This window comes from Bison bison, unplaced genomic scaffold (assembly GCF_000754665.1).
Source record: "Bison bison bison isolate TAMUID 2011002044 unplaced genomic scaffold, Bison_UMD1.0 scf7180017864500, whole genome shotgun sequence".
Lineage (NCBI taxonomy): Eukaryota > Metazoa > Chordata > Mammalia > Artiodactyla > Bovidae > Bison > Bison bison.
Window position 1 is genome coordinate 7,257,623 of NW_011495059.1, and position 11,410 is coordinate 7,269,032.

At 44.5% G+C, this 11,410-nt stretch overlaps 1 protein-coding gene and 1 non-coding gene across 2 annotated transcripts in view; one reads left to right on the forward strand and one right to left on the reverse strand.

The window, feature by feature from the left end:
- Positions 1 to 11,410, reverse strand: part of DLGAP4 (discs, large (Drosophila) homolog-associated protein 4) — an 89,771-nt gene that overhangs the window by 12,915 nt on the left and 65,446 nt on the right. The window lies entirely within an intron of this gene.
- On the forward strand, positions 5,420 to 5,492 carry TRNAE-UUC. The gene has a single exon. It is a non-coding gene; the product is annotated as a tRNA-Glu (tRNA).

Sequence of the window (11,410 nt, forward strand, 5' to 3'; positions counted from 1 at the left end):
CCCGCATGCCCCAGAGCCTGTGCTCCGCAACAGAAGAAGCCCCTGCAGCGAGAAGCCCACGAACTGCAACCAAGAGTAGCCCCCCGCACCCCCACAGCAACGAGAGAAAAAGCCCTCACAAAGCACCAAGACCCAGAACAACCAAAATTAAAAAAACAATTTTAAGTGCATGATACACATCCCCTAATACAACACAATTACGCTGACAACAAAATAAAAAGGAGCCCGTCTTCTGGATTAACATCCCCACTCAGATCTCCCTCTACAGCCTCATCTGGCATGTGGTTCCTTCGCTCTCCTCCATGACCATTTCAGATGCTCCCCAACCTCCTGATTCCCCTCTGACCTTCTCAGTCTGTGTTGGTAACTCTGCTCCCCCACTGCAGGGTTCCCCGAACACAGCTTCCTCCTGTCACTCTGGAGGAACTGTGTGTTCTCTACTAGTTCAGTTCCCTCTCGCCCACCTAAGAATGTCATCCAACAGTTATCCCCTTTCTCTCCAGCATAATGAATTTCCTTTTTCCTGCAGTCATTCTCAACAATATAGAAATGTGCCTGTAACACTCCATTTAAACATAAAAAGAACAACAGAAAAATCCGAGCCCTCCCCTTTGACCCTTCGCTCCCTTCATTTCTCTGCTCCCTGAACAGAAAACTTCATCAATGGAGTCATCTGTACTTGTGGTCTCCCAGTTATTCTATTTTCTCTTAATCCTTCTTCAGTCAGGCTGTCCTCCCCTCGGCACTCTACCACCTCCAAAGCAGACCAGCTCTTGAAGCCTGTGATGACCTCACATTCCTAAATCTGCCCTGCTGTGCCCATCAGAAAAGCATCTGACACAGTTGATTCTCTCTTGAGAGTTCTCGTCTCATTTTTGACCTTAAGTCTGTACTTGGATGGCTTTCAAATATGATCTCCAACCCAGAGACCTGGGGAGACCAGACTCATGTATCCAACTGCCTGCTTGACATCTCCACTTTGATACGTAATTCGATAGTGTTCAAAACCAAACTCCTGACTTTTCTCCCGATATCTACACTAGTCTTTCCTATTGCAGGGGCAGCTCCATCCTTTCTGTGACTCACAACACCAAATCTTTTTTGACTCCTTTCACTCTTAAGTCTATATCCAACCCTGTCAGGAAATCCTGCTCTACCTTGCAGATACACCCAGAATCTCACCCCTCCCTTAAACAATCTACAGTCTCCATCTTCTCTTCCCCAGATCCTGTTACTTCCTCCTAAGTCATCTTCCAGCTTCCCCTTGCACCCCTCCCCCCACTCTCTTTTGAACAGAGAAACTAGATTAATCCTGTAAAAAAGAATGTCACATTGCAGGGCTCAGAATTCTCCAGCGTGTTCTCTTCTGGGCAGTCAAAGCCAAGCCTTTACTCTGAGGCCCTCTGTGATCTGGGGCTCCGCCACACCAACTTCATCCCCCATCTCCCCCCTTCTCACTCCTGCAGCTATACTGGCGGCCTTCCCCAAGCCTGGAACAGGTCAAGCTCTTGCTCACCACTGGAGTTCTCTGATCTTCAGAGTTCTAAGACCGCTTCTCTCTTCCTTCCTTCTGGCTTCTGCTCCAAGGTCGCCTTATCTGGGAGGCCTTCCCTGACCACACTCTGGGGGACAGCAACACTGCCCCAGCCACGCAGCACTGCATCCTGCTCTTACTGGGCTTTGTTTTCTGTTGCATGTCTGACCATCCTGCACACTGGGGTTATTTTCTGTCTCTCCCCATAAGGAATGTAAGCTCCATGAGGGCAGGGACTTCATGTTATTCTGCTACATCCCCAGGAGCTGGCATGTGGAAAGAATTCAGTAAATATTCACTGAATATTCACTGAATGAAGGTCAGGACCAAGGGAAGGATGCCGCTGTCTTCCTACTGTCCCACAATGTCCTGACACTCCTGCAGTTACACAAGATGCGCATGAGACACAGTAAGATTAGAAGGAGATATGCAATTGCCATTCGAGCAAAAGTGATCATTTATGATGTGACTCCAAGAGGACTGAGAGCTGAACAGGTCTCGGGACACAAGATCAGTGTGGGTGTCTCAACGCTAAGTATGCAAATATAGAAACTCATTTTACTACCAAAAAATACAAACCTAGGAAGTAGCAAGGAATAAATCTAATACAAATACGTAGTCTTCATAGATATGTTACTCAAACTTGAAAAGGAGCATGTAAGAAGGAGATCTGAATAAATGAAGAGATAAACTGCATTCATAGCTAAGAAGACTCAGTATTTTTTAGGTATCAGTTTTTCCCAAAGTAATCTATACACTCTATTTCTAGTCAGTGATTCAGCAAAGTTTTTCTAAGGAATATGATATACTAATTCTAAAATTAGGATTGGAAGAATGAAGATATAAGTAGACTTTTTCTTTCAGAACAAAAAGAACAGGGAAGGGGGTTCACCCTCTGAGATGCCAAGGCATGCCAAAAAGCTATGGCAATTAAGTCGTATTAACACAGAAACAGACAAAAGGGTAGCAGAAGAGAAGAGAACTCAGAGACACACCCCTGCGTGTGTAGAATTCTCGGCAGAGGTTATGACTGCTATGACTAATCAGCAAAGAAAGCAGAGACTCAGGAATGTGTTGTGACAACTGGCTCTGCATATGAAAAAGTAAGATGAGATCTTAGAATGCACAAATGCAAACTGCGTATGGATTAAACACCTACATATGAAAAAACAAGAAACCCCCCAAACTTTAATAGCAACAGCTGGAGATCTCAATACCTAATTCACGATAATAGAACACCAGTCATAAGTAAGGAAAAGGATTTAAACAGCATAATAAACCAACTACATCTAACAGACACATACAGAGCACTCCACCCAACAAATGAATACACATTCTTCTCAAGTATACATGGGACATTTTTCAGGACAGACCATGTGTTAGGCTACAAATTAAGCCCCAGTAGACTTTTTAAAAGATAATATCATACAAAGTATCTTATTCAACTACAAGAGGACAAAATTAGAAATTAGTAACAAAAAGAACACTGGAAAATTCACAAAACTGTGGAAATTAATACACAGTTGAACAACCAATAGATCAAAGAAGAAATACAAGAGAAACTGGAAAATAGTTTGAGACAAATGAAAACAAAAGATGTTACATACCAAAACTGATGGGACACAGCAAAAGCAATGCTAAGGGGGAAATTTATAGCCATAAACACTTACATTAAAAAACCTAGGAAAGATCTCAAATCAACAACCTAACTTACAACCTAAGAAACTAGAAAAAGAACAAACTAAACCCACAGCTAGCAGAAGGAAGGAAATAAAGGTTAGAGCAGAAATAAGTGAAAGAGAGAAACAATAGCGAAAATCAATAAAACCAAAAGTTGGCTCTTTGAAAACTGACAGTACTTCAGCTAGGAAGACTAAGAAAAAAAGATTCAAATACTAAAATCAAAAATGAACGTGGGCATATTACTACCAATTCTACAGAAATAAAGATTATGAGAGAGTACTTAAAATAACTGTACATCAACAAATTTGAAAACCTAGATGAAATGGACAAATTCATAGAAAAACAAAACCTACCAAGACTATATCATGAAAAATATAAAACCTGAATAGACCTGTAACTAGTAAGGAGACTGAATTAGTAATAAAACTCTCAACAAAGAAAAACTCTGGATTCTGTGGCTTCACTGCTGAAATCCGTCATTTAAAAATGACTAAAAGCATTCCACCATTACCCACACCGTACAGCTGCCAGAACTTACACAGGACTGGGAAACAGGCTCTGGGAGGGCACAACAGAACCTTGTGCACCAGGACCCAGGGGAAAGCAGTGACCCTTCAAGAGACTGTCCCAGACTTGCCTGTGGGTGTCTGGGAGTCTCAGGTGGGGTGTGGGTCTGTGGCGGCCTGCTGCACGGTTGGGGGCACTGAGTGTAGCAGTTCATGCATGGGATCTTTTGAAGGAGGTCACCATTATCTTCATTACCTCCACCATAATTTCAGTTCAGTTCAGTCACTCAGTCGTGTCTGACTCTTTGCGACCCCATGAATCACAGCACGCCAGGCCTCCCTGTCCATCACCAACTCCTGGAGTTCACCCAAACTCATGTCCATCGAGTCGGTGATGCCATCCAGCCATCTCATCCTCTGTCCTCCCCTTCTCCTCCTGCCCCCGATTCCTCCCAGCATCAGAGTCTTTTCCAATGAGTCAACTCTTTGCATGAGGTGGCCAAAGTACTGGAGTTTCAGCTGTAGCATCAGTCCTTCCAATGAACACCCAGGACTGACCTCCTTCAGAATGGACTAGTTGGATCTCCTTGCAGTCCAAGGGACTCTCAAGAGTCTTCTCCAACACCACAGTTCAAAAGCATCAATTCTTCGGTGCTCAGCTTTCCTCACAGTCCAACTTTCACATCCAGACATGACCATTGGAAAATGGCAACCCACTCCAGTACTCTTGCCTGGGAAATCCCATGGACGGAGGAGCCTGGTAGGCTGCAGTCCACGGGGTCACTAGGAGTCAGACATGACTGAGTGACTTCACTTCCACTTTTTACTTTCATGCATTGGAAAAGGCAATGGCAACACACTCCAGTGTTCTTGCCTGGAGAATCCCAGGGACAGGGGAGCCTGGTGGGCTGCTGTCTCTGGGGTCGCACAGAGTCAGACAAGACTGAAGTGACTTAGCAGCAGCAGCAGCAAAAGCACTCCTTAAACTTTTCCAAAAATTGAAGGGGAGGAAACACTTCCTAACTCATTCTATGAGGCCAGCATTACCCTGTTATCAAAGCTGGACAAAGATACTACAAGAAAACTACAGGCCAGCATCCCTTATGTACACTGATGCAAAAATACTCAACAAAATACAGAATTCAGCAGCATATGAAAAGGATTATACATATGACCACGTGGGATTTATTCCTAGAGTGCAAGGATGGTTCAACATGTGAAAGCTGATCAATGAAATATGCCACATCACCAGGATGAAAGGCAAAAACCATACAATCAATTCATGCAGAAAAAACATTTGACAAAATTCAACACTCTTTCATGAGAGAAACAGTAAACCAAGAATAGAATGAAACTACTTCAGTAAATAAATGCCATATATGAAAAATCCACAATGAGCATCATACTTTAGGGTGTTTTCTCTAAGATAAGGGATAAGGCAAGAGTGCCCACATTCATCACTTCGATTCAACATAGGATTGGAAGTTTCAGCCAGAGCAGTTAGGCAAGAAGTAATAAAAGGCATCTAAATTGGAAAAGAAGAAGTAAAATAATGTTTGCAGATGATATGACCTTGTATGTAGAAAACCTAAAGATTCCACCAAAAAAATCTGAGAGAACTAATAAATGAATTTAGCAAAGCAAGTAGGATTAGGATACAAAGTCAATACACAAAGATAAGTTGCATTTCAGAAATTCCCTGGTGGTCCAGTGGTTAGCACTCTGCACTTTCACTGCTGAGGGTCCGGGTTCAATCCCTGGTCAGGGAACTAAGATCCTGCAAGCCATGTTGTGTGGCCAAAAATAAATCAGTTACATTTCTATATACTAATGATAAATACCTGAAAAGGAAATTATAAAAATGATTCCATTTATGATACCATCAAACAGAACAACATATTTAGGAATTAACTAAGGAGGTGATAAACTAGTACAATGAAAACTATAAAACCCTGTTGAAAGAAATTAATGATAAATGGAAACACACTCCTTACTCATGAATTAGAAGACTTAATATTGTTCAAATGTCAATACTACCCAAAGCAATCTTCAGACTCAATACAATTCCTATCAAAATTCCAGTAATTTTTTTTGCAGCTACAGAAAAATCAATCCTGAAACTCATACAGGACTTCTCTGGTGGCCCAGTGGTAAAGAACTGCCTGCCAGCGTAGGAGACATGAGTTCTATCCCTGGTCTGGGAAGATCTCACATCCCACCAAGCAACTAAGCCTGTGCATCACAGCTGCTGAGCCTGCACTCTAGAGCCCAGGAGCTACAACAAAAGTCACTGGATAAGAAGTCCTCACACTGCAATGAAGAGTAGCCCCTGCTCACTGTAATCAGAGAAAAGCCCGTGCAGCAACGAAGACTCAGCATGGCCAAAAATAAATAAATAATAAAATTATATCCATAAAAAAAGATGTTGATGCTACCATCTTTTGGTAGCATCTTTTGGGTTCTTGCCAAGGGCTTCGTGTTTCTAATCTTGCATTAATACACAGCCCGGTGGGGTTGATACTGGCCCACCCAAGTCACATGTGAGGAAGTGGAGGCCTGGAGAAGTGAGGTGACTCACCCAAGGTCTCTCTCATAGCTCCCTTTCTCGAGGGCACCTAGGAGACAGGATGGCAGGCCCCCTCCCTCGGGCTGCTGGCCCTGTTTCCACCCCTGTTCACCTCTAGCCTCCCAGCACTGGGCCTCCTTTTCAGTTCCTGGCTTGGGCTGCATCCATCTACAAGTTAGGGTGATGGTGGCGGTCGCTGCAGCAGGCACAGCTGGTATCATTCACCACTGGGCCCTCAGGCCAAGCACTCTTCATACACAGGGTCCCATCTTACCCCCGCCGTAGGCTAAGAGTGGGGCTCATGATCCCCACTGAACATGGGGAGAAGTAGGCGCAGATGTGCCGAAGGTCACACAGCTGTTAAGCCGTGGAGCACTTCGCTTCCATGTGTTTGTTTCTTCAAGACAGGATTTTAATAGGTCTGACCTCACTGGGGTGAGTTTGGGTGAACTCCAGGAGTTGGTGATGGACAGGGAGGCCTGGCATGCTGCGATTCACGGGGTCGCAGAGTCGGACACGACTGAGCGACTGAATAGACCTCAATGGGTAGAAGCGAGTAAACAGGACGGTGAATGTTGAGAGCTGGCTCGTGGTAAGCCGCCCAGCGCCCAAGGCTGCTTCTCTGGAACTAGTCTCATCAACGCCCCCAGGCCACAGGAGTTTCCACAGGCTGTATTTAAGTGTTCCTTTCATCTGCACCTCCTTCAACAGCAAGAAAGACATGCGCACAACTTGATCTTGCTTATCCAAGGGCTCCCCCTTAACCAACCAGGCACGTCCTGCCTCCATCTCCCTCTTTCAAGTTGATGACCTCTCCAGTCACCCGTGGCCCAAACCAGGGAAACTGGAGCTCTCCACTTGACTCCAACCCAGGGCCCCTCTGGCTGGTTCATTCAGAACATTCAGAAACATTTGTTTATCCATTCCTTCCTCCTCCACCCCAGGTCTCCCTGTTTCCAAAGCCTATTCAACACAGCAATCAAGGGTGAGCTTTCTAATAAGAAAATCTGACCATCTCACTGTTACTTCAGATCTTCAGCTGCTCCCCACCCTGCCTGGAGGGTAATGCTCAATACTTTGATCTGATATTTGAGGCCCCTCTCAGTCAGCTTCCTACTCTTGTGATCCGCCCATCCCCCGCTTCCCATCCTTTTCTTTCAGTCGTGGTTCCTGGAATCTGCCCTTCCCTGCCTTTGTCCCCGTTGTTCCCTCCAGCTGCAATGCCTGGAGGATCTCCGCCAGGTTTCTGCATGATATGCAGGTACCGCGGTCTCCTTCAGGCACCTCCTTGGTAACGCTCTTCCAGAGATCTAAGAACAGTGACATTAAAATTTGTGGCCATAAGAAAAAAAAGAACAAAAAACAAACTTGTGGCCATGGACTTCGCTGGTGGTCGAGTGGTTAAAAGTCCGCCTTCCAATGCAGGAGATGCAGGTTCAATCCCTGGCCCGCGCACAGCAACTACTGAGCCCGGGTGCTCTACAGCCTGCGTGATACAACTAGAGAGATGCTTGAGTGCTGCAACTAAAAAGATCCTGCGTGCCGCAACTAAAACCCGATGCAGCAAATAAATATTAAACACAAAAAACCTGTGGCCGTAAGTTAGGCAAGGGCCTTGCGTGGACACACAAAATTTAATCAGAAAGCATGGTCGTCAAGGAAGAATTGTGGTCCTAAGAGATACAAGTGTCGTTACTGGCAACAGACAAAAGACGGAAGCAATCTGTGTAGCCACTGACAGACGAACGGGTAAGCAAACGTGGGTCTTTCCCCACAAGAGAATATTATTCAGCCTTAAAAAGGAAGGAAATTCTGATAGAAGCTGTAACGTCAATGAATCTTGAGGACATTATGCTAAGCCAGTCACAAAAGGACAAACACCGTATGATTCCATTTATATGAGGTGCCTAGAGTAGTCAACGGCACCCCACTCCAGTACTCTTGCCTGGGAAATCCCATGGACAGAGGAGCCTGGTGGGCTGCAGTCCATGGGGTCACGAAGAATCGGACACGGCTGAGCGACTTCACTTTCACTTTTCACTTTCATGCACTGGAGAAGGAAATGGCAACCCACTCCAGTGTTCTTGCCTGGAGAATCCCAGGGACGGAGGAGCCTGGTGGGCTGCCGTCTATGGGGTCACACAGAGTTGGACATGACTGACGTGACTTAGCAGAGTAGTCAAATTCACAGAGACAGAAAGAATGGTGGTGGCCCAGGGGTGGGGGAGGGGGAATGGGGAGTTGGTGTTTGATAGGTACAGAGCGTCGCCTGGGGAAGATGAAAATGTTCTGGAGATGAATGGTGGTATAACACAAAACCTATTTGAGAAAGGCAGCCACCTGCGTGTTACTGATTCACCTGAGCAGTCAGAATACTTATCCTGAATCTAAGGGACAGAGCAATGTGACCAATTCTGTCCTTAAGTTATAGCCACAGATGCAGGGCTGGGAAAAGGGCTCCATGCAGAGTTCGGGTTCAATAGCAAGGGCTGGGACTGCTTATTGAGAAATGTCATCATGTTGAAAGAGCACGTGCTCATAATACTACAGGAAGGTAATACTGTTTGGCATGATATAATAACCCTTAGCAGGGAAGCCTTTTCTCAATCCAGAAAGAATTAAGAATAGTGCCAGAAAGTTTAACCTACTCCACCAACACTTTGTCACTAAGGTACCTTTGCACCTCCGCCTTAGGCTTTTTTTTTTTTTTACTGTATTTGGCTGCACCGGGTCTTGGTTGCAGTATGTGGGATATTTAGTTGTGGCATGCAGGATCTTTTACTTGTGGCATGTGGGATCTAGGTCCCTGACCAGGGATCGAACCGGGGGCCCCTGCATTGGGACCGTGGAGTCTTAGCCACTGGACCACCAGGGAAGTCCCCTCAACCCCAGTCTTATTCTCCTCATCTGTGCCGTCTAACAGACAGCTCCCGGTCGTATGAAGCAAGTGAGCAGCTGAAATGTGGTTTGTCTGGATTGAGATGGACAATAAAGTATGCACTGGACTTTATTTATTTTGGACTTCATTCAGTATGAAAGTAATGTAACGCCTCAATAATTTTCTGTGTTGAACACATGTTGAAACACTACTACTTGGACATCCTGAATAAGATAAATGTATTAAAATTAACTTCACCTATTTCTTTTTTCTTTCTAAATGCAGTTCCTAGAACATTTAAAGTTCATGGTTCACATTATATTTTGACTAAAAGTGCTGCTCTAGGTGCTCCAACCCTAGGCTACCAGGCAGGGTCGGTGGAGGACGGCGTGGAATGAATGATAGTCTGTGATCGCCCTCCTGCTGCCTAGCATCTGGGATGCCAGCAACCAGACACAGGCCCCAGGGAGAAACTAGAGGATTCTTTTCTGAAGAAGATTCTGAAGGGGTACAGGGAAAAGACACTGACGTTTCAAGATCTTCTAAGGAAAGGACCAGGACGCCCTTAAACTCAGATAGGCAACAGATACTTCGGTTCAGGGTCAGCAGTCCCTGCCACACTGTCACCAACAGAAATCAAAGAGAATTTCACGTAGCATTACAGCAGTTACAGTTATCTCGAAATACTGCTGTCATCATTACTTTAAAATTTAGCAGACAGACTGCAAGACTGTTTATTTCATGCCTTAACAAAGAAGTACATATATTATCACATCACAGGCTTATTTATTATTTTAGTAACTATATATTAAGTACCTGGCTTCCTTTGTTATCCTGACATGATTTTTACTGTGTGTTATTTGAAACCAGTATTCTGAGGTGTCTGCAAGCCTACCTCTCAGAAGGCCCTGCCCACAGACCTGCTGGTTACCTCTCACTGCCTCATTGTTTTTTGTCCCAATTAAAAAAAAATTTTTTTTGTTTTGTTTTAGTTGTGCTGGGTTGTCACTGCAGCTCGTGGGCTTCTCTAATTGCAGGGTGTGGGCTTAGTTGCCCTGTGGCATGTGGGATCTTAGTTCTTAGACCAGGGATCAGACTTGAGTCCCCTGCATTGGAAGGTGGATTCTTAACCACTGGACCACCAGGGAAGTCCCTGTCCTAATTTTAATTTTTATTAAATTAATATATATTCATAATTTAAAAAAAAACAGAAGCACAGCAATAAAAGAAAAATAGATAAATTGGATTTTATCAGAATTAAAAACTTTTGCACATCAAAGGACACTATGAAGAAAATGAAAAGACAACCTACAAAATGGAAGAAAATATTTATAAATCATATATCTGACAAGGGCCTATTATCCAGAATATGTAAAGATCTCCTAAATTCAACCACAAAAAGACAAACAGCCCCATTAAAGAGATTATTTGAATTAGATATTTCTCCAAAGATATACAAATGACCAATAAGAACACGAAAAGATGCTTAGTATCAGTCATTCAGTTCAGTTCAGTCGCTCAGTTGTGTTCGACTGTTTGCAACCCCATGAATCGCAGCACGCCAGGCCTCCCTGTCCATCACCAACTCCCGGATTTCACTCAAACCCACGTCCATCAAGTCGGTGATGCCATCCAGCCATCTCATCCTCTGTCGTCCCCTTTTCCTCTTGCCCCCAATCCCTCCCAGCATCAGAGTCTTTTCCATTGAGTCAAGTCTTCCAATGAGGTGGCCAAAGTACTGGAGTTTCAGCTTTAGCATCATTCCCTCCAAAGAACACCCAGGGCTGATCTCCTTGCAGTCCAAGGGACTCTCAGGAGTCTTCTCCAACACCACAGTTCAAAAGGATCAATTCTATCAGTCATTAGGGAAATGCAAATCAAAATGACAAGATACTACTTTATACCTACTAGGATGGTTATAATTTTTTTTTAAAAGATGGAATAACAAGTGTTAGCAAAAATATAGTGAAACTGGAACCCTTATGCATTGCTGGTGGGAATGTAAAGTGGTGCAACTGCTGTGGAAAACAGTTTGGCGATTCCTCAAAAAGCTACGGAGAAGGAGATGGCACCCCACTCCAGTACTCTTGGCCTGGAATATCCCATGGACAGAGGAGCCTGGTAGGCTGAAGTCCATGGGGTCGCTAGGAGTTGGACACGACTGAGAGACTTCACTTTCACTTTTCACTTTCATGCATTGGAGAAGGCAATGGCAACCCACTCCAGTGTTCTTGCCTGGAGAA